This window comes from Saccostrea cucullata, unplaced genomic scaffold (assembly GCF_032062105.1).
Source record: "Saccostrea cucullata isolate Sc308-1 unplaced genomic scaffold, CSIRO_AGI_Scuc_v1 ctg1186, whole genome shotgun sequence".
NCBI classification, from domain to species: Eukaryota; Metazoa; Mollusca; class Bivalvia; order Ostreida; family Ostreidae; genus Saccostrea; species Saccostrea cuccullata.
Window position 1 is genome coordinate 21,671 of NW_026928251.1, and position 23,898 is coordinate 45,568.

At 31.2% G+C, this 23,898-nt stretch overlaps 1 long non-coding RNA gene across 1 annotated transcript; it reads left to right on the forward strand.

Annotated features, from left to right (window-relative positions):
• Positions 1-1,093: 1,093 nt before the first annotated feature.
• Positions 1,094-2,364, forward strand: LOC134276908 (uncharacterized). The gene is made up of 3 exons (XR_009994138.1): positions 1,094-1,156; positions 1,271-1,411; positions 1,517-2,364. It is a non-coding gene; the product is annotated as an uncharacterized LOC134276908 (long non-coding RNA).
• Positions 2,365-23,898: the final 21,534 nt, after the last annotated feature.

Sequence of the window (23,898 nt, forward strand, 5' to 3'; positions counted from 1 at the left end):
TACATAAGTTTGATATTTTCTTGCGCACTAGTTCTTGAGAAGAATATTTTTAAATACACCCACCCAATTTTCCCTATTTCTTAGATATCTCCCCTTGAAAGAGATTGTGTCCATTTTTTAACAAACTTGAATCCCCTTTTCCAAAAGAATCATCTGTGCAAAGATTGTTAAAATTGTCACAGTGGTTTTGGAGAAGATGGAATGTGAAAAGTTTACGCCGACGACGACGATGTCAGAAAACAGACAAATTTTGATCAGAAAAGAAACTCATCCGAACCTTCGGCTTACTTGACCTAAAAGAACAAAAAAAAAAAAAAAAAAAAAAATGAAAAAGAAAACAAAAATTAAAAAAAAAAAAACAAAACAAAATTGAAAAAAAAATCGCATTTTAATAGAAGAAAATTCTTATCGTATGCAAAATGTTGATACAAAACTGAATATCATGTCCAGAGAAATGGAGAGTGTTCCAATATTATTCGTTTTTGATTCATGAAAATAATCGACATAATTTGTATTTTCTTTTTGGCTGTCAATTGTTTTGATATTTGACCTTTTTTATACGGAAATCCCCTTAGGTTCCACAATTCAACATTTAAAGGGATATTTATATGATGAAAAAGACCTGACACTTCAATTCTTTGCATGATGTATACTTTAAAAAACATTATTAAATTGTCATGTTTGCAAAATAAAATAATAATAATAATAATGATAATAAAAATGGTGTTTGATATTGTTTCTGCTAATGCTAAAGCATTAAAATTTCACACTGAAATGTTTAATTACTTTTCTATTGGTCCGATCACGACATAAGCTACTGATCCAACATTTGTGCTTCAGAGTTCGATCATTGTTTCATTTCTTAGTAAAGTTTGAGCATGATAGGGGTTCATTATCCATAGATTTCAATAATTTTAAATATTTTCATACCTGTGATGACACAATATTTAGATAGTTCTGTTTTTCGAAGTCCGGAAAATATGACAATCATTGTAAATTAAAAGAAAAGCACTCAAATATTTTTTTGCCTCTAAGTTATCAATCGTTCGAAAAATGAAAGGGTTCTTTATATCTGCTTTCATTCTTTTTTCCAGGAAGTATGGGTTTGAATGCTGCAATGGATTCAAATGGAATTCACATAATGGAAAATGTGAGAGTATGTATTTTTTACTCTTATCTATGCTTGTTTTCTATCTGTTGTGAAAAAAATGTCAATCTTTGCTAAATATTTAGTGAAACAATTTTTCATTTTGTTGAGTTAATATTTTAGAATGCCCCAGAGGATTTACCGGGAGAAGATGTGAACTTCATTGTGTATATCCAAGTTATGGAGATAAATGCCAGTATGAGTGTAGATGTGAATCTGCATTATGTGATCCAGCTAAAGGATGTCACGTTTTAGAAACAACAGGTTGCAATTCTTTTAATTATTTAAATTAGATTCCATATCTTATCATCAATGCAATTCTTTATTTCTTGGACTTACTGACTGATTTATCAATTCAATCTCTTTCAGAACAAAACTTCATTTATATTAATAGGACAACCATAAGGAATGTTGAACAGTTCAATACCAAAAATACTACAGATGAATACCAATCCGTAACGGGATTTAAAATGAACACAGTCATTTATTCACCGTTGGTCAGTGGATCATATCAAGCTGTCTTAATTGCTAGTATATCATCGATTGTATTGTTAACTTTAGTATTATGTGTTGTCATAGTCCTTCGGAATCTTAAATTGCCAAACCAGCTGATCATAAATGTTAATGTAAACGCATCAAATACCACACCAGAACCAACTTATTCAAGAGAAGTCGAAGATATTCATTTAAGTCTATATGAATCTCAAAATGTTGAATCTCCAAGCGAACAAGATTCTTCTTTTTATGAAGAATTAAAGGACCATCCTCGTGAACTTGAAAGTGCTTCGAAGCATACATATTTACTTGTTCTCGACAACAATGAGGTGGACAATGTTGTATTTGATAACAACAATCTAGAAGAGGACGTTTATATATCACCTCTGAATGAAGGAGAAAGAAATCAAGTTACTGATTCAATACTGTGATGGTAGATATTTCACTTATAAAGGAGAATGTTATAAGTAAACAGACTTATATATGATTATTGTGTACATGATTAAAATGCTAATTTTGTTCTCTCTCTGCGTCTGTATCGAAAAACCTGTTCATTTATTGAGGTGGTTGGTGAATACGACTCCTTGACTAGAAAAAGGTACAAGGTTTAATAATCACAAAAATAAGAACAAATGAATTGGATTTATAATCTAGTTGAGGAAAATCATAAAATTTAATGATAATACCCATATGTTACCATGTCATTGTAGGATCTAAGTGTCTAAATAAATTTTTTTTCTTATTATTATCCATTGTATTACATACAGAATCGAATTAAAATAACAGCAAAATTACAATGGAGATTTAACATTTACACACCCATGCATACGTTCATTTACATTTTAAATTAATATGAAGGTTGCTTCACCATAATCATTTGTCTCTATCATGCATACTAAAAGCAATAGTCGGACACATAATCTTACATTTGTTCAAAGATATGTTTCCACAAAATCCATTGTTCTTGAAAATATTGTAGATTTGAATTGTTGATAGATATACATCTTTCAATATTGTATTTCATTTTCAGGTTGCTTAGTAAACCAAAATTGAAGGTATTTTTGGTTGCAATGAACATGAAAAAATATTTTGTTTTGAGTATAATATCATTAAGTTTTCACTTCTATTATCCTTAGTAAGTGGTAACTCACCTAAGATAATATTTTAGAATTGAATGCAATTCTTTTTGAATTTGTTCTGTATGTATGTTAACTCAAGTTCCTCCATAAGGATATAATATGGTCACAATGAACAAATAAATGCAGTACAGTTTCAGTGTCTTGGACACAAAAGTTAGAAACATCAGTAGTTTTCATATTGATTTTTTTAAGAATCTTCAGGGAGGATCCTATGTAAAATTCTACATTGTAACCATTGTACAAAAGAATCAAAAGAAGTCTTAAAACAAACTTTAAAAACATCTTTTATACAAATATCTGTCCCTCCATGGGAGATAAGTCTTGATTCCACTTTGGAACTGCTGTAGGAATTATATCATTTTTTTTCATATAGTTGTAAATTCTCTTTGTAAATTTTTCATAGTGAAAAATATTTCAAAATTAAATGGTAAATTTGGCTGACAATGTTTGCTCAAGTACATTCTATCTATTGACATATTCTTTAAAATTTTAGAAATAGCAGAATCAGTACTATTATATTGCATTAAGCCAACATTGGAAATGCTGAATTTTTCTTTGAAGGCAGATTTTGAAAAGTCTTCTGACAAAAAAAAAAATCAATATTTTTTACCTTCACTTTTATACCAGTTTTCTATAAAAATACTTTTATTTTCTACCTTAATATTTGAATTATACCATACAGGAATATTACAAGTCTTGTCTTTTAGTTCTACATCCTGATCTACATTATTTAAAACATGTTGCCATGAAATAAAAAAAAAATCAAACCAGAAAATATCATTTTCAGGTATTAGCACTACTGGACGAAAAAAGTGCTGAGAATCCCAAATTTTACTGATAATGTTTGATAATTACTGATACGGTGCTGTTCTTGCTGATAATTACTGATATTTACTGTTATTATTACTGTTGTTGCTGATAATTTTAGTTGTTGCTGATAAATACTGATAATTACTGTCGTCTTTTACTGTGGAGTCTGATAAATACTCATAAATACTGTTGAGGTACTGTCGCTGCTGAGAATTACTGATAATTACTGTTGAGGTACTGTCGATGCTCAGATCTACTGATAATTACTGTGGTCATTGTTTTTAACCTGGGAATGGATTAAAATAGCCTGAGAAATCATTATTTGGGTTTTTTTTAAAAAGTATTTTAACAAATTCATTACAGTCAATTACAAAATAAATTATTCTAAATAAAAAAGTCATGTTTTATTAATTTGTTTTCAGTTTTCAGCTATAAATTTCATTATAATTATTTTTAGACCATAATGTTAACATAAGCTTTCATAAATGTTTATGTTTTTTCTTTAAATTTCTCCTTACACGTAGATGACATTATCTGAGGAAAATTATTCTGTTGTATTTGCAGTGGTTTTTCTTCCCAAGTACTTTTTTAAAAAGTTTAATTTTTGTTCATAAAGGTTAAAAAAAATCTCATCTCATATTTCTTCTCACATGTATGTGTACTGTCATCAAAAGCTTTTTGTGGGTATCTTTAATACTTCAATACAGTCAATGGTTGTAAATATCAATTTATTTTACCGTGTGGAGAACTGAAAATGCATGAGCACATTAAGTTGAAAACACCCCCCTTTTCCATTTACTTTTAGATTAAGCTCTCATTTTAACAAGACAGTATTAAATATTTGTCATAAAATCTAGTCTTGAAGCGTACACCTTGTTATTTTATAGAAGAATGTGACAGGGTTAAATAATTAAATTGAAGCATCTTTAATTATTTTTTTTATATATATATTATGTAGACAGCGCGCTCTAGTTCTCCGATGCCCTCCCTGCGAATTTTATATCATTGTGTCGCTTTCTAGCTCTCTCTCTCTCTCTTTTAAATTATTTGTTAAGGCTTAAGCATTGTACACTACATGACATTAATCTTATGCAGTGTGATTTTCAGTCAATGAAATTCACGTCTTTCTTTAGGCTAATTCTTTTTCATTGTATACAGTTTTAAGTCTATGGGCATATGGCTTCTAATATTATGCGCCACTCCTTAAACATGTTATATGCGGTCAGTAGGTCAGTCAGTTAAAAAACAAAATAAAATAAATCATAACTTAATTAACTTTTTCCATTAATGCAAACTTTGTGTTTGTTGCATCATGCATGTCAACCACGTGTGAAAGTTCTACTTTCGTTTTAGAATCGGGTCAATTATTAGTACATTCTGCCACAGGGATATCGTTACGGCTTGCGTTTTTGTAAAATTAGAATTTTGTGCAGCGATTATATTTTTTTTTTAATTCCATTTTTGTCCGAGACCTTTGTATAAACGAACAGTACAGACTTGGTGCTTATTTATATGATTTTTCTTGATTGTAGCACAAAAAGGAGGGGTGAAATACTGTTTAGAATTGAGTGATAGCAGATAGGGCAAGGTCTGTTCTTTAGTTGTTTGTTTTAAAAGTCATGCAAGTTATGATATTATACTTATCGAATTTTTTGAATGCATGAATAAAATTATTTTAGAGAATCAATTGCAATGAACCATACAAAAGTCAGGACTGAAGTAATTATAACATTTATTCATGACATGAGTGCGATACACAACGTCATGTTTCTGACATTCAAAATCCATACATTTAAGGTTTTTTTTTCTCGGATTAAGCGAAGTGGAGTTTCCCTGCATCTGAATTGTGAACAATTAATGCTAATATTATTTCAAAAAAGTGCTTCACTAAACAATCTTTCTCTTTATATCTATATGATTGTACATTTTGCACACTTTTTTTTCTTTAAAAAGTGAAGTCAATTTCTTGTCTACGTATTTACCGGTCCCAAACCATCGTTAGCAGAGATTCAGAATTGAAAATACTTGTGACCACCTCCCCCGGGTTATTCTTTTATCTGATAAACAAAATATACTCCCCGGCCTAAATTCCCTTACTTCGCATTTATAGCAACCTACAAATTTTTTTTGTTTAGTTTCTTATTCACGCATGCCTTTTAGACCTACTGTTATGTATAAAATCATTTTATATGTTTTTGTGGTCTATGTATACTATTGTAAAATGGTAAAAAGATTCAATTTAATGATTGGTTGATTGAAGAAATATGCGTAAAACTAAAAAATGAAATTAAATACTGAAGAAAGATAGATCTTTGAGAATTAAAATAATAATTAAAATAAGTCTGTACAACGTACATGATGTACATGTATATATCTTTTTTTTTATTATAGTACAAAAGTGTTTTATTCTAAATATTTTTTCTATCAATTTTATTCGTCATCAAATTCAATGTTACGGAATTTTTTTTTCGTGCGACCATAAACTTTAAGATTGTTCCAAAGTAGCGAGTATATCTACAGTGTAGGTCGTTTGCTTATTGAAAACACCAGTAGCCGCAGACGAAGAACAATGGGTAATTAGTGCCCATTGTTACGCTGACCACTACAATTTGCATGGAATATACAAGTTGTACCCCGTTCTACCCCGGGGCTGAAGACATGTACACAATACAGCCAAATCACAGGTCAATCACCGATTTCTGATCAATTGAAATCAATTTAAAGATGTTTTCCTTTCAACTTTTTACCATGCAAAAATCGATCAATTTGATCATGATATATATACTAATAGTAACATATTAAATTAAGTCTCATTTCAGTTCTTATTTCCCATTCCATAAAATCAAATAAAAAAAAATTAATAAGATTTCAAAACTGATTAAATAAAAAATGATTTTGTATTTAAATTTTAAGAGACAAACTAAACACATTACCTTTGCACTAGGGATTCTTAACCTCTAATTTTTAATCAGCTCGCCCCATTTGCCGGTTGCACATGCATACAGTGTGTAATTGTACATATGTACATGTGGAGGAGTCTAATTCTTGGACGATCTACAAACGTCTACATAACATTAAAATAAATGAATAAATAAATAAATTATTAATTAAAATCAGTGCCCACAGATTGAACATATTCAAACGTGTTTTCACCACTTAGTTACTTTTTAAAAGGGATAAAATTTCTAATTTTCGAGCAAATTTTCAAATATTTCGACAAAAAGAGACCAGAAAACTGAACATTTAACAAGATAAATAAAATTGTTTTCGAGAAAAAAAAGGCCTTCAAAAACAAAATGTTGTCCAAACTCGACCAGTTGACCTAATGAAAACGGAACAAATCCAACTTTTCTAACCTGCAGGAAACTTTTTTTATCCCGATTTTTTTCCATCCATTAAGAACTTTTTTCTTATTATTGAAAAAAAAAGAGTCGGGAAAGGCGGCGATGGATCTTTTTTAAGATAGCATAATTTTCTTTTCATTTACAGTTTATTTTTCAATAAGATCTTATGCAAAAGTAAAATTCCATTTTTTTTTATTCATTCTATTTCTATATATTCATTCTATTAATAATTCATTTGATTATTGTCAAAATTTTCACAAACGTAATGTTGAAATTGAGATCAGCATACATACAATCAGTCATGTAATTTTGTCACAAGCAGAACATTAAAAGAAATATGAAAATTTTGTCATGATAATTCAAGTAAAAGAAAGTAATAATTGAAGGTTTTTATAGCCCTCTGTTTTATTTTCAACCAACTACCAGGTTAAAAACAATGACCACAGTAATTATCAGTAAATCTCAGCATCGACAGTACCTCAACAGTAATTATCAACAATTCTCAGCAACGACAGTACCTCAACAGTATTTATCAGTATTTATCAGACTCAACAGTAAAAGGCAACAGTAATTATCAGTATTTATCAGAAACAACAAAAAATATCAGCAACAACAGTAATAATAACAGTAAATATCAGTATTTATCAACAACAACAGCACAGTATCAGTAATTATCAACTTTATCAGTAAAATTTGGGATTCTCAGCACTTTTTTCGTCCAGTAGTGTAGCTATTGAAAATATAAGCATCACCAAAAACCATAAATTTGTCTACAACATTTCTACCATTAATTCCTAAATTTATGTCACTCCTTCCCGATACCAATCTTTTGACTCATGTATATAAAATATTCAACATTAAATAAACATAATTTAACTTTCATGAGTTAAAAGGTGTTTTTTGAGCCAAATAGAACGAATGTTGTCACAATGGCATCTATCTTTATAGTCATCATGGTTATCATAGAGGTTGGTTGTTATGGTTGTTAGATTACCGTAAATGACGACGTATAGTAAATTAACAATGGTTATATCCATTCCTATGTCGATACGATATATCCCTAAGAGCTTGGGATAAAAGATACCACAAAGTCTGACACATCTTTTTCATATCTGGATATCTTATTAGAAAAATGACATTTATGGTAAAAACCAAGCTTTATGAAAAATGTGATTTAAATTACCAACTATCTTTACTTATTGGTATGCAGCAATATACCTTCAACACCTGTAAAAGGGCTTTATCAGTTGATTGATACGCAAGAACATGTTTTACGCATGCACAACTTCTGAAATATAGCAAATTATTAACAAAAAAGTTAAGGAAACAGGAATATCAGCAGTCTCGTTTAAAGTCATCATTTCTAACGTTCTTTGTATTTACAATGACTTTGTCAGCAATGCAATTTATCATTGATTCAAGTACTAAGTGGCGTTTTTCATACTTATTCTTAGGCTATTTTTTACACATTGAATTGTTGATGGATTTTTCCATTATTTCCAAATCATTTCTAGGAGAGAGTGTGACTGGTCGGCAGAGGATGCTCATTCCTCCATGGCCCCTGATCCCAACCCCAATGTTTTAGAGGTCTTTGTTTGCTCTGCTCCTATTTTGTATTGTTTAATAGACTTTGAGCAAGAATACTGTTCATTAGCTCCATATATTTCATAAGCATGTATGTAAATATAGTGTCACATCTTTGTAACGGCTTGTCCTTCCCCCAAGACAAAGGAAACAGTTAAGAGAAGAAACAAAAAAAAAAAAAAAAAAAAACTTGCACCTCAACTTCACTATTAAAAACTAAATACAACGGTTGTTTGGGGGGGGGGGGGGGCATAGACTTCTGTCATATCGTTATTTTAAAACATATTTTTTTCCAAATTTGAGAGAAATATTTTAACAATAAAATTCAAATGATTTTTATCAAAATTTTGAAAAGTATCATAGTTTTTTTGAAACCTATCAAGAATTAAAAACTGCAAATTTTGAAGAGCGGCGCTGGTCAAATTTTAGTAATCTTATGAGTAATTTATAAATAAAACACTAAATAATCATGATTATATTTGTATTCACATTTTCTGTAAATAGAGCAAAAACGAAAAAAAAAAAAAAAAAAAAAAAAAAATAAAAAAAAACTAGACTTTTAAATTACGAATTGTTACATTGATTCATATTCCAAGTCATGGCTTTATATTTTGATTCGTTAAAAAGATATCAATTTGTGGAGAGAGGTAATCCTCATTGCAAATGGCAAAAACGATGACGTTATACATTGTAGAACATCACAGAGCAGCAGATAACGATGCAGATTAGAAAATATATTAAGTATTGAGCAGCATGTCTTTCAATCTTGACATTCAGGTTGAAAGTACACAAAAAAAATCAAGTCTGGCCCTGAGCCTTCCCCTATATATTCCTATTTTTCTTCTTATTAAGGTCTTCCGTTTCAACGGAAGACCTTCTTATTATTCTATTGTTTCTTTTCAACTTTTCTTATTATTATTCTTACCGATTTTGTGCACGCGATTTCTCGTAAATGCGTCGATGGATTTTCATGAAACTTTCAGCATTTATGACAAATTATATGAACTTAAGGCGTTTTTTATTTAATGACGTCACTTCCGGTTCGGAGTTTTCTGCGATTTAGTGAGTTTTATAGGGTCATTTTGTCCGGCAGTTTTCTCAATAACGGCTCAAGATAGAAACATGAAACTTTCAGGTTTGATAGACCTAAGTCTATAGATATGTATAAGGTATTTCATTTTTATCGGACGTGCCACACGTCGGCGCTCACTATGTCCCGAGGATATTCCTATCGCGAATTTCACAATTTTTGACAACTTTTCTTTAATATCATTTTACCTGGAAATATTATGTTAAAACATATAGAACAAAAGAAGTGTAGAATTTCAAGATCTTTCAAATGATATGTCGAGAAAAAGACTGGCCCCTAAAATAAAGGGCCTAGAGGGGCCGAAATTCTTTTCTTTATATCTCAAAAAGTATTGAGAATTTGTAATAAGTCAAAGAAGCAAACTTGTTCAAAATGTCAAGTTGAATCTATTGGAGTCGTCAAAATACGTTCGGCGTCGTCACTTCCGGCTAAATCGGAAGTAATCGGGAAACGCGTATTTTTGCCGTTCTTGACAAGTTTTTGAAAAACATTTGTCTCTGGGAGCATAATGATTAATTTTCCGTCCGTCGTCGTCACTTCCGGTAAAACCGGAAGTAGCAAAAATTGCTTATTTTGCATTAATTAACATAGTTTTAGAGGATTCAAAGCATTTTTGGGCGTTTTTTTTTATCATTTTTGTTAAAAATGAAAGCTACTTTCGGTCAAACAGGACGGAAGACCTACTTGTTGCTTTGCAATGGGCTTTGCTCTAGATCTAGTTATTATTATTTTAATTTTTTTTTTCTTTTTGGTATTTGGGATTTTTTTTTTGTTTGTTTCTTTATTTGTTTTTTTTTTTTCCATTCTTTTTTTGGTTTTGTTCTTTGTTTTGTTTTTTTTCTGTCCATTTTTTAAAATTAAATTTAATTGTTTTCTTTACCCACTGCTTCCTCTCAATTTTCCTCCAATTTTGTACTGTTTAACTCTTTTAATATTAGTTTATCATATATATCTTTGTAGAACTCAAATCTGTAATCTGTACCTTGATTTCCAATGGAAAGAACTAATATAGGCCGTTGGCCTGCTGTTCAATCCATATTCACTGTATACTCTTCTGTATATTTTGAATAAAATACTTCTTAAACTAACGATGCAGTTTTGTGTTATTCTCGGAAAAAATCCTGAATAAAGTCTTCAAATGTTAAAGTAATAAAAATGTTAAATGAATAAAAGATGTGTCTGAAGTACGTCACGATTGCGTGTATAAATGTGTACATGTGGTATTTCAGTGAGACTCTTTATCGGAGGAGAACAATGTGTGAAGAAAAAGTTAAACTGTAAAAATCTGAACAAAAACTTTTAGAAGTTGGAACATCATGGAAAAGACATAGGCGCTTCCAAGTTAGTTGCTGATCCCGTGAATGCACAGTTGAGCTGTGCAAGAAATTATAACGTTGACAAAGGAAATTAAACAATGAGAACAACTATTAGAAAAATAAATGTTATTTGACAGAAAAAGTTTTTTAAAGAGTGGTTATTGGAATGTACTTTATTGAACGTGTAGGGATAGTATTTTTGAAGAAAAAAATCTTAACGCTCTGTTTTTGACGTGACATTGACGTTAAACGTGCTCCGTGGTTACAATATATGTTGATATTAAAATGAAGAAAATTGATTTCTATTAAATCGAATGAAATGAATCTTCAATTTCAACAAAATGATTATTTGTTACATGACATTGAGCTTATTTTAATACTTGTGGTACATGTAGGGCGAAAATTGACATCGTCCATGAACGTTTTGAACAATTTGAAATTTATAAACATCTCAAAAGTCCATTGAAGTATAACGAGCATAACAAACACGGACCTTTTACACAGAGGTGGGATCAGTTGCCATGGAGAAGTAAACTTTCCCTGTTTAACAGTCACGCCCAGGGCTTGCTCCTTATCATGAACAGGAAAAGGAAATATTCTGTTGACAATTCAATGTGTACATAATTAATGTCCTAACAGTCAGTATGAAACCTCTGAGAGAATGAGTTTGGTGAAGCAGTAACAAAAGCTTTTAAAGTGCGATATTTTCTCTTTTGATCCAAACTAACCTTGTTCTAGAAATGCATTGTAATGAAGATGATGTAAATTGGTAATAAATTTACTTCTATACATTGAAATGATTTATATAAAAAACAAGTTATTGCAGTTATAATGAAAAGCATGATCTTTAAACGATGCATATGTTCTCAGCCGATTCATCCCGCATTTGATTCCATTTCGAAGGAAGTCAAAATTTTAATCTTCTTTATTCGACACCGACACGCTTTCACAGTGGATGAGCATGTTTTATCAAAATGATGTCTTAGTACAGGATATTTTGTCTTCTACTTCCTGTGTGGTGGTTTTTCTGTTTGAGAACGTATTGTCAAAATCTATTTCTAAACATACCATTCCACTGTTGTTTACATTCTGAAGAATAAAATGTGGTATCGTTGTCCATAAAAATATGTCATCTATTTTTAGAATTGAAAGCTATGAGTATTTAGGATTGGTGTTTATGCTAGTAGCTACGGAAAATTGAACTTAGAGAATCAGATTTAGCTACACTGTATTACATTTTAAAGCATCGAAATAAATTTACAACTTTTTATTCTTAGAATACAACCATTTCATATTTCGAACCAACAATACTATCACAAAACAGGTTCAGTAATTCAATTTCGAGCTAATAAGGGACTACGACACTTGTAAATATTTTTTGACATCGTTTTAAGGCCCTTTCACAATAAGCACACGAGCAGAAGCGACGGAATACTCGTGCGACTGGAAAAAATTTATTTGGATCGTAAATTGTGTACTAAATAAGCTCATACATGTACGAAAAAAGTATTCATATGAATCGACACAATTTTCAGTGACTCTTGTGTATTAATGCTGTATAGACAAAAATTTCGATGTTAATATTTTCTCAAAATGTCTGTGTAATTCTATGACTTATATGTTGCTGTAAAACTTCAAACAAGCATGATAAAAATCTTTTTTTCTGAAAGTTATTGAAACTTCGAATTTCAAGTCTTCACAATTTTTAAATTTATCCTTTAAACTTAAAAAAAGTAGAAGTTTTGTCGTGTATTAATGAAAAATATTAAAACTATAACCAGGAACATTCAGGGTAGAAAAGTGCAAAAAAAACAAGAGGCCCATGGGCCACATCGCTAACCTGAGCACTAAGACTAGGAAAAAGTAGAAAATGGTTTTTATTGTAAAGTTTAAATCCAAAAGAAGTCCCAAGACCAATCATGGATTTGCTATTTTTTAGAAAATGATTTTTAAAGAATTTTCCAATATATTTCTATGTAAAACTATGGTCGGCCATTTTGGTCCCGCCCTACCCCTGGGGGTCATGATTTGAACAAACTTGAATCTTCATTACCTGAGCATGCTTCCATATATATATTTATATATGATGAATTATGGCTTTGTCATTCTTGAGAAGAAGATTTTAAAAGAACTTTCCTATATATTTCTATGAAAACTTTGGTCGGCCATTTTTGCCCCACCCTACCCCTGGGGGTCATGATTTGAACAAACTTGAATCTTCACTACCTGAGCATGCTTCCTTATATATATGATGAATTATGGCTTTGTCATTCTTGAGAAGATTGATTGATTGATTGTTTACTAATTAACGTCCCTCTCCAGAATATTTCACCGGTATAGAGACGTCACCATTGCCGGTGAAGGGCTGCAAATTTAGGCCTATGGTCCGCACTCAGGGCCTTCGAGCAGGGAGGGATCTTTATCGTGCCACACCTGCTGTGACACGGGCCTCGGTTTATACGGTCTCATCCGAAGGACCGCCCCATTTAGTCGCCTTTTACGAAGGGGTACTGAGGACCTATTCTTACCCGGATCCTCACGGGGCTTCTTGAGAAGATTTTAAAAGAGCTTTCCTATATATTTCTACGTAAAACTTTGGTCAGCCATTTTGGCCCCGCCCTAACCCCCCCGGGGGGGGGAGGGCTTGATTTGAACAAACTTGAATCTACACTACTTGAGGATGCTTCTATATGAATATGATAAATTATGGCTTTGCTATTCTTGGGAAGAAGATTTTTAAAGAATTTTCCTATATATTTTATGTAAAAGTTTGGTCAGCCATTTTGCCCCCACCATACCCCTAGGGGTCATGATTTGAACAAATTTGAATCTACACTACCTGAGCATGCTTCCATATAAATATGATGGATTATGGCTTTGTCATTCTTGAGAAGAAGATTTTTAAAGAATTTTCCTGATCACGTTTAGAAAAATAGATATGAATGTACATGTAGTTTAGATTCATGTCTCTCCGAAGAATGACGAATGGGCCAAACTCGGTTACAACTGGGGAATATATTTTTGCACAGACATTACGATGTTTGCGTGAAAATTAACCGGTGTTACATATTTGCAATATAGATGTCGCTGATCTAAGTAGGTTCGTACACAGTGGGTACCTTTTTTGCCAATAAAAAGCAATGTCAAAATGCTTACTTGTCTGGGTTTATTTTTTCCTTCACTGACGGCTTCTTGTTCATTTCTATTTTTTCTGTAAAAATTAAAAAAAATTTATTTGTACCTTCTTCTTAAAACAAACTTTATTTTCATTGTGATTTCTTCAAAGAATTTTGTTACAGTCGCCAAGTCCTAAATATTAACAAGCTGAAAAATAAACTTTGAAATAAATATCAATAGTAGAAAAATGCGAGTTGAAAATATCTGAACACCCTCCCCCCACTTTTGGTGTTTAAGTGGTTGAGATGCAACTGTTTATGGTATATAGTAACTTTCCTAGTGTATGTTGTCTTGTCTTGCTTCTTGAAACTGCATCAAACTTCAAAAAGCAGGTCATCAAGCCAAACATCAAAATACAGTCAAAACGTTATTGTCACAAGTAATGCATTTGTGAAAAAAATATGAAAAACCTTTGAAAATACATGTAAGTCAAGCTTCTAGGTTCAAATCACAGGCTTTACACATGTAAAATTTGAATACCCTTGTAAAGACGAATAATGACCCCCATCGAATAATGACCGGGGGTCATTTTTCGACAGCGAAAAATGAACCCCGGTCATTCTTCGACGTAGAAAAATGACCCTTTTGCCCGTAGAAAAAGTGTCAACACCCTAAAAATTTGCAGAACCCACGTGAAGAAAAATGACCCCCGTAGAAAAATGACTCCCTGAGGGAGCTGAAATTTTTAGGGGGCAAAAAAAAAAAAAAAAATAGATAAAGAGGCATATTGGCCAAAATGCTCACCTAAGCTTATTTGGAATAAATTGATGATATGTTGATCTCTTAACATACGATTATAGCTATATTTTAAGGTCAATGCGATGATTCAGTATCTAAAGGAGTAAAGATTTATCGAGCCTAAAGGGTTAGGTAAACATTGATTTCGATGGTGGAAATCATCGTACTGACAGAAAAAAATCAGCAGTATCATATATTATTATATCCTCCGCTTGACAAGCGGGAGGGTATATAGTGATCGGGACGTCCGTCCGTCCGTCTGTTACGCCTTGAGGTATCCATATGTTATCCGCAACTCCTCATATATAAAAAGATGAATTTGTGAAACAGCTATGCCCCTGTATGGTAACATAGCGAAGATTAAACATTTCTTAAATACAATTTGAATATTATGGTACTCTAAGTAGGGTCTTCTCACAAGAAATACAATTGCAAAATAGGAAAGCCCTAGCACCACTTGTTCAAAATGAATGGCTAAGGATAAGTGTTTGAAAGGTAGATCAAACTCAAAGGTCAAAGGGTCAAAGTTGATGGTTTCTTAAGAAATGTTTAATGTAACGAGGATTACATTTGTGAAGTATGAGAGTACTAGTATCTACCGTTTAAAAGTTATAGTCAAAGTAAACTAAAAATTTGGCATTTTTTGTAAAATGGGAAAAACTCCAAGGAAAAGGTCAAAAGGTCAAATTTGGTGGTACCCAAAGTAAGGTCTTGTCACAAGGAATATACACATATTGAATACGAAAGGCATAGCTACAATAAATGAAAAGTTATGGTCAAGGTTAAAGTTTTTGCGGAGAAACAGACCGCCAGATAGACAGACAGACTTACAGACGAACATGATAAAACTATATACCCCCGAATCTACGATTACAGGGACATAAAAAGAAATGGTCTTTAATTCACTTTACATATTATGATACAGTATAAAGAAGACGTTACAAAAATGAAAATGTTTGTTCTGATTTTCATATTAAATTCTCTGAAAAATATACTCAGAACTGGGTAAAAGGGTGGAGCAAAACAAGAATTAAGAAATGTAATGAATACTGTGTGCTAAATCATAAGGTATGTCTACATGTATAGTTTTTGCATTAGAATATGTATTTTACACTAGCCCATAGCTTTACAGAGCATGTTTTTAGGTGTTATTCCCATCCCACCCCCTTACTTATTTAGGAGGAAGTCGATTATCAACAAAAGCAACACAAAACTACCCTAGCTTTATTTTTCTTAAAATAATCTACTTTTCTACTAATTTTCAACTGTTACTTTGCCACAATACTTTCAAGTATACCCCAATCAACATTTTAAGTATGCTTTAATCATGGCAAAGTAAATTATGATATGATAGAACTTGTGTGAAGGCTTAACTTCATTTCAATATTTTATCTAGAGCCTCTTTCAGTATTATTGAAAGGTATAGAGTTTTATTTATATTTTTGCTTTTCATTTTTTTTTTTGTTTCGATTTAAGGTTATCTGATCCTCAGGTTCTGAAAATCAGGCATTGAGTACTGTATAGGGGATTAATTTCACGGGTTGTAATTTTCACGGTTTTCTCTCATCGGACACGATCGCGGTTTCTTGAATTCGCGGAATTCTTATGTTATAGAAGTTACCTCCCTTGTCTATATCCGTTTAATCCATACCATAGCTACATGTAAACGACATTCATCATTCTTATGTCTTTATTTCACGAAAACAGGTTAGGTTAACATAAAATAGTTAGACTTAATAAATAATTGACGATTGATTAAAACAGGTGCAGTTACCAAAAGTCCTTGACTATAAACGTCATTTGAATGACTTTTCTGTATGCTATTACAATAAGTGCATGTACACCCAAAGATCTTCAAAACAACGCGGCGAAAAACCACTGGACGGTAATAATTAAATGTGTTAATGCAGGTCGACGAAATAATATCCTTCCAAATCTTCAGTAAGTTCGATAGTTATTTGAATGATTTTTAAAATCAAAATGTCGATAAAAACTATAATATGCATGATAATGCAGGTAATGCACACATCGTGTGTGGTAACATTAGTTACGCACGGGTAATCAAAACTCATGGCCCACGTGTTCTGATTGATGAAACATGTAGCGTTGGCAATTAAAAAGCCTTTTAACAAATACAGGTTATTATCTGTTGACTTGAATTAATGTAAAGCGTGCTAATTAAAATAATTGAATGACAAGTACTACTCGTAATTACTGAAACGACCATGCACTGTGTTACATGTATTTAAACCTATCGTAGTCTATTCTCAAATTTCCAAATAAAACATGGAGATTATTGAAAAATTATTCACTGTTTTTTGAATTCACGGATTTATTATCACCGTGAATATAGCGAATATTAACACCGCGAGTTATTTTCCCCCTATACAGTAATTGAAAATGCTCACAAAGATGTCTCTAAATTCTCAAAGTAAAATGTATTATCCACAGTGTTTCTTTAAACTTCATCTTTAAATTTAATCATATTATATAGGGAAAATTAGTAAATCTCAAATAATTTTTCCGGAAATGTGATTTGAACTACCTACTGCATATTTTCTTATTGATAATTGATCAAGAAATACATTTTAGGAATAAAAATCATAGGTAACAAGGCTTTTAAAGAAAATTGCATGATTTTTATACTTTTTCGGTACTTTACTTTCTCTTACTTACTTCCATCGCTTCATAATGCATAGTGTATGAAGTGTTTCCTTACAAAGAAAACACCGTAAATTACTTCTAATTTCAAATCATGTTTATAAACATTGGTAACTAAGGCTAAATTAAAAGAACTTTGATTTTTTTTTAAATATGCAAGTTTTACTTAGTTTTATGAGGTTCAAATGTCAACTTTTTTAATACGGTTTGTTAAAACTTTAAAGAACGTTGAATCATACGTAGAGGCTTAAAATGAAAATTGTTGCATGAAAAAATTTCCATTTCAGGCTTTATTTTAAGACTTTTTGAATTAAATTAAAGAGTAATCCTTCCTGGCTGAGGATCAGATATCCTTAACGTATTTTTTTTGGGGGGGGGGGGGTTGGGTGTTTGAAAATTACCTCCTCTTTCATTGTCAAATAGGATATTGCAAAACTTAAACAAGCTAAAAGATGAAATGAAGGAAAAATTAATTTTTCTATTAAAGAGTATTAGAACCTGATTGTTGCATGGTTTGATTTCTAAAAACAAGTAGAATATCATTTTTGAAGCAAACACTATAAGGAGGAATATTAAAAAGAAATTTTATTGCTTGACAATTAAAGAATCTCTTTTCACTTTTAAGGGGGTCATTTTTCAATGGGGGTCAATTTTTTATAGGACTAACATATAAAATAATGACCCCTATGACACTTTTTCTACAAAAAAATGATTTTTTTTTTCTACGGGTAGGGGGTCATTTTTTGTCGTTGAAAAATGACCCCCGGTCATTATTCGATGGGGGTCATTATTCGTCTTTACACCCTATCTTCTCTCATTCAAACGTTCTATCCAATGTTAATTTTTAGAAAAGTAGGTCAATCTTCACATCAAGGTTGAGGTCAAAAATCAAAGTATATAACATGTATGAAAAGTATTGTCAAAAGTAATGTTTATGTGAAATATGAAAGCCCTATATTCTCTCATTAAAAAGTTATGACAAGGTAAAATAAGGTAAAAATTTAGAGAAGTAGGTCACATTTCAAGGCTAGAGGGAAAACATAGTATATTCGGAAATGCATATGTATTAAGTATACATTTAATATTAATGAACGTGTGAACATTCAAACTTTGCAGATGACGTTTTTGGCTAGCTTTGTACACATGTCTTTTTTTTTTTTAAACAACAAGATTTTTAAAATTGCTACCTTTCGTGCATATCATTTTAGAAAGTATAAAGATTTTTGAAAATTTCATATTTATTACTGCACCTTAAAATTAATGTTTTCATTACCCATGATCAAGAATAACAAAAATCACATTATTAAGCAACTTGATCCTTATAATCATAGTTTTCAACTAGCCATTTCTTTTTACAGAAAAGTATGAAGAAATCTTTCTCAATTCCTAAATAAAGTCGAGAATTGCTTTTTAAATACATTTTGGATGCTACGTCGGTTGTATAGTGTTAATACATATTGTTTACATTTATCACATACTATTTATTCCAACGATCAAAGTTAAATACCGCAACTTGAAATATAGATGAAATTTTCTAGATGTGTTCAATGCCCCTTGAGTACACACCCTCTCCTGGCTGAGACTTACGAATTTCAGCATACACGGGGATGTGATTCACATTTTTCATTGTCTTGTTGACGACAGCATACACGTCATTTCCGTTTTTCTTCGTAGGGGTATTATTTTGTTGAGGGTTTGATTGCGGCATTTCTGTTACAATGTCGGCAGAGATGTAGAGAGTATTCTCAATCATTTCTACCTCTGGATCTAAAAACATAGCTTTACAGGTTTAAAACATCTCAAAGAACAAGAAGCAGGTAATTCGTTTTATATCCAATAACACTACAAAACCTTAATAATTATGTTTAATAGCAAGGTCAACAAATTGAAGATTAATAGAATTCATTTTTTTTCTTCAATGTTATCGTACTCAAGAAAAGCTTCCACCTGCTAGGTTTCAATAAACTTTATGCATACATTTAAGAACAAGTAAAAGATGAAAAAAAAAATACACGTTACAAGCATTTTTGTACCCATGAAATCCAATTTTTACAAAATTTCTAGAAATGTACGAAATTGTATAAAATTGTATAATGAATGAAAAATCTGAAAAATATTATATATATATATAAAAATATTATAGCTTGGAATGAAATATTGAAATAACGAATAGTATTCAAGCTCAAATTATTTAAACAACATAATTCGGGAGCAGAGCAAACACGGACACAAAAAGAAGTGGGATCAATTCCGTGTAGAAACAATGTGATTTCTGTTCATTTTAGAAAGATGACAAAATGGACACATTTTACATAAAGAAGAAGGTATGGTTTTAGCTTTATTGCGCCCTAAAAATGTAATGACATCAAAAAGTTTTGAAACTGGCTTAAATATTAGTTAAATAAATGACTCTAATAAATCAGGAAAGAATATGGCATGAAGGTTTACCATTCTGCAAATATGACGTCATTAATGTGAAGCATTTCTCTATTTTCAACAGAAAAAGCCTCAAAATGGCACATTTCAAGGGTGATTTTCCTTTAGAAAACAGTGTCCACAGCCGTCGCCCACGTTAATTTTTTGATATTTTGTGCAAAATTCAATAACAAATTACATATATCAAGATCTTTGTGGGCGATGCCTGTGGACAATGTTATCTGAAAGAAAATTCCATTGAAAATTGGTGTCTTCTGCAACTTTTTAAGAAAATACGGGAAAATGCACATTTTTATGACGTCATAATTAGCATTTAAAAACACATGTGAGAAAAATTACTTGTATTATTTCTATGCATTGAATTTCAATTATTTAAAAAGCATGAGTTTTCAAATTTTACAACAGTTTCATTTTTTAGAAAATCACAGGGCAAAGTTTGTATGAAAACCATACCTTCTTCTTTGACTTTAGAATTTACTTTCAGCAAGCCTGCTCAATATATTCATCTTTCTCATTAATATCATAATTTAAGATTGAGCTGGAGCAGATCGGTGCTTTATGATTTCTCATCAAAATATTTACGCTTTTCTATTTCTCTCTCGAAATCATTGAATGGTTTAATTAAAATATCCCACATGTGTCGTCAAGGCTAAAGAAAATAGGTTCTGAAGTCTGTAAAACTGATATACTTCTGTTTAAGAACATAATTATGGAGTTCTCCCTCAGAGTTTGATTTTTTTTGGCGCAGACATATGTCATGAAGAAATATCTGAGACAATTAAGTATCAGATAATCTGCAACAGATTATCTGATACTTAATTGTCTTTATTAAAAAATTGAATTAATTTTAAACTTTTAAGGTTTGCAAAGTAATATTTATTGTAACACATATTCTCATTGCTTTTACCACTAACCATGTCCTTGGCTTTTAATGGTTGCATATTTAAATAATAATTGGTTTCAATACACCCGAAAATAAGATATTTATATAGGGTAACTTATTTTATATAACATTGTTGATTGACTCATATTATTTACAATATATCTGAGATTATTCTCTTTTAACACATATAATATACCTCTTATCAAGATTCTTAGAAAGAAAAATACTGTCCTACAAAAACGTTTGCTTATGTGAATGGGGTTGTAGGTTATAAGACATGTAGTCTTACTTATAGGGCCTAGTGCATCTTTTGTCGATCAGAAATGTGTATATTGTGGCGGGTCCATCGCCAGCACAAATCTGTCTTCACCAACATGATTTCTGTTCTGAGAGAGCCATAATATTATTTAAAAGATTGCATTGTTATTTCTATATGTAAACAATCTAGAAACTGTACAGATTTTGATGCATCAGATGCGAATTACGACAAATAGATTATCTCTTAAGTGATGCTTATGTCAAATCTGAAATATCTAAAAAAAAATAATTAAAGAGATAAAAAAGGAGGGGGTGCCAAAGAATGTACATGTAGCCAAATGCCTAATAAAAGAACATCAAAGCTATGCATGAGGGAGATTTTACCCTTAATTTTTAAATAACTTTCGCAACTTTAACACACCATTTCAAAAATTTCAACCTATAGTACCGAAGTATTTAGCTACAAGGCTGAGGAGACATTCACTAGTAGAGACCTCGACTCAGGGGTCATAACGTACCAATGTTTATGCACCAGGTAGAGTAAGTCGTAAAATCTCAAGGCGCTCAAATTGTAGCTTATTTATACTTCATTAATAACGCTGAATACTTGGCCACAATCAGTCAACAATACTCATTATGAATCGGCAACAGTATAAAAAATTCCTAATTTCTTTTTTTTATCAAAGATAGCCATTTATAAGGCAATCAAAAATCTTCACATATTGGTCATGAAAAGATATGAAATCAAGATAGAATAGAATAGAATTTTGACTGGATTGTTCGTGCCTAGCTGCAGACCTGTAGCTCTCCGAAAAAAAATATGTATTGATAGACCGGAGAGCTACAGTGCAACCCATTTAAAAAAACTGTATATTTATTGCGCACAAAAAAGTGCGCTCGATTTTCGATTTATTTCTTCATGTTCCTAAAGCTGTTATCTCAAAATATTACTAACCGTGTGTTCCTAACATATTCTTTGACTCTTTCTACAACAAAACATTCGTCATAATTGTTGTTTATATTCCTCCTGACCCTGATATTGTAATCATCGAACATTTCGCTTATTTATGCTGCCATTTTGGTTTCAAAGATAATTCAGTCCAATATGCTTCGTTCAGATGTCAACTACGAGAGAACTTGATAAAGGAGAGAGAATTTTTTTTTAAATCTTCCCTTTTTGCAATTGAGGTAAGGATTTGGAAGAAATAATCAAGATTCGAGCGCACTTTTTTGTGCGCAATAAATATACAGTTTTTTTTCAATGGGTGGCACTGTAGCTCTCCGGTCTATCAATATATATTTTTTCGGAGAGCTACAGATCTGCAGCTAGTTCGTGCCATAGTTTTAATTGTTTAACAGTTAACATCAAATCAAATTTGCAAGTTGCATAGGATGTCGTTGAACAGTTTTCCGCATGCCATGAAATATATAACTAGATATGAAGATATATGAAATGCAAAGACCAGCATTTAAAACACATTTAAATTCAAATTGTTATCATGCTTGAACTGGAAATTTAATTACCTTTTTCCTGAGCAATATCGTTTCTTTAGAGAAAAAGATAAAGATTTGATAGCTTTGAAAAGTAATCTGGTATTCTAATTTGAAAAAGTTGCATATATAAAACACATCACAGAGAAGTTTAAAACTTTTTCCCGTCTTTTATGAATTTTCAATTACATTATGACATTATGACAGAAAAATTAGGGGAAAAAACTTACCTAAAATCTTTTCCTTTGAAAAAGTAAATGGGATAAACATGGAATTTAGTTGACATTTAATTCGACACAAAATTGTGTGTATATTTTGTTCCTTTTTAATTATATATCAAATTAATTTGGTGTTGATCAATATCTTTCGTTTGTTTTATCTAATTATATATTTTTTTTTTTAATTTCTAACACAAAGTTCTCTGATCACCTGCAGACTGCTGTTCATTTTTTAAAAAAGGCGCAGATTGGATGAAGTTATAATTTAGTAAGTAGTGGTTTTTCTTAGTTAAGTACCCTCAATCCAATAGTATCCTCATAAATAAGAGCAAAAAAGATCCTTTAAAGCAGTCACATAATATTAAAATTTTAATATTTACATTCAGTGTAATTTTCTTTATAAAATCCAAAAGAAATCCACGACGTTCAAATTTCTATAACACACGCGAAACCTTGTCACAGCGCGGTGGAAAACACAGTAGGAACTACATGGATTTTCAATATTTAGGAATACAAAAATTTATATTGTTTTGACTCAATTTCATTTTTAAAAATACCCTTTTAAAATTAACATAAAGTGCAGCAAATGTGCATTAAAAACTAATTTGTCATTTTATTTACTCGCAATGTTTATTTGCGTTATTAAAATTTCCAACGTCACAAACGGCTTTCAAACGTAACGAACGGCTATTACGCTTAAAAAGCACACCAATACCGAATGGCGCTAATTTCACATTAAACACTAAGGAAATAAACATTTATGGTAAAGGAAAATTAGAGAATTTAAATATAAGCATTGAATTCATATTTTGGGATGTCTTTGGTACTATAGCACACCTGGCCCTGCCGACATAATGTGAAATTTGTCGACTGTGGCATGCGATGATCTTTGACCCTTTTTGAACTTCAACCTAACCATTTGCATTTATTTATTTTTATGCAATCTATACTAAATCTTGTACTTACCGAATGTCATAGGTCGTGACAACGAATTCATGAAATATAATCCATATAATCCAATTAAAACACACATGATTTTAACTGACCACACTGCATCGTCAGCATACATGTGCTATAAATAATCTCATTCGACAAACCTTTGCTGATTCCG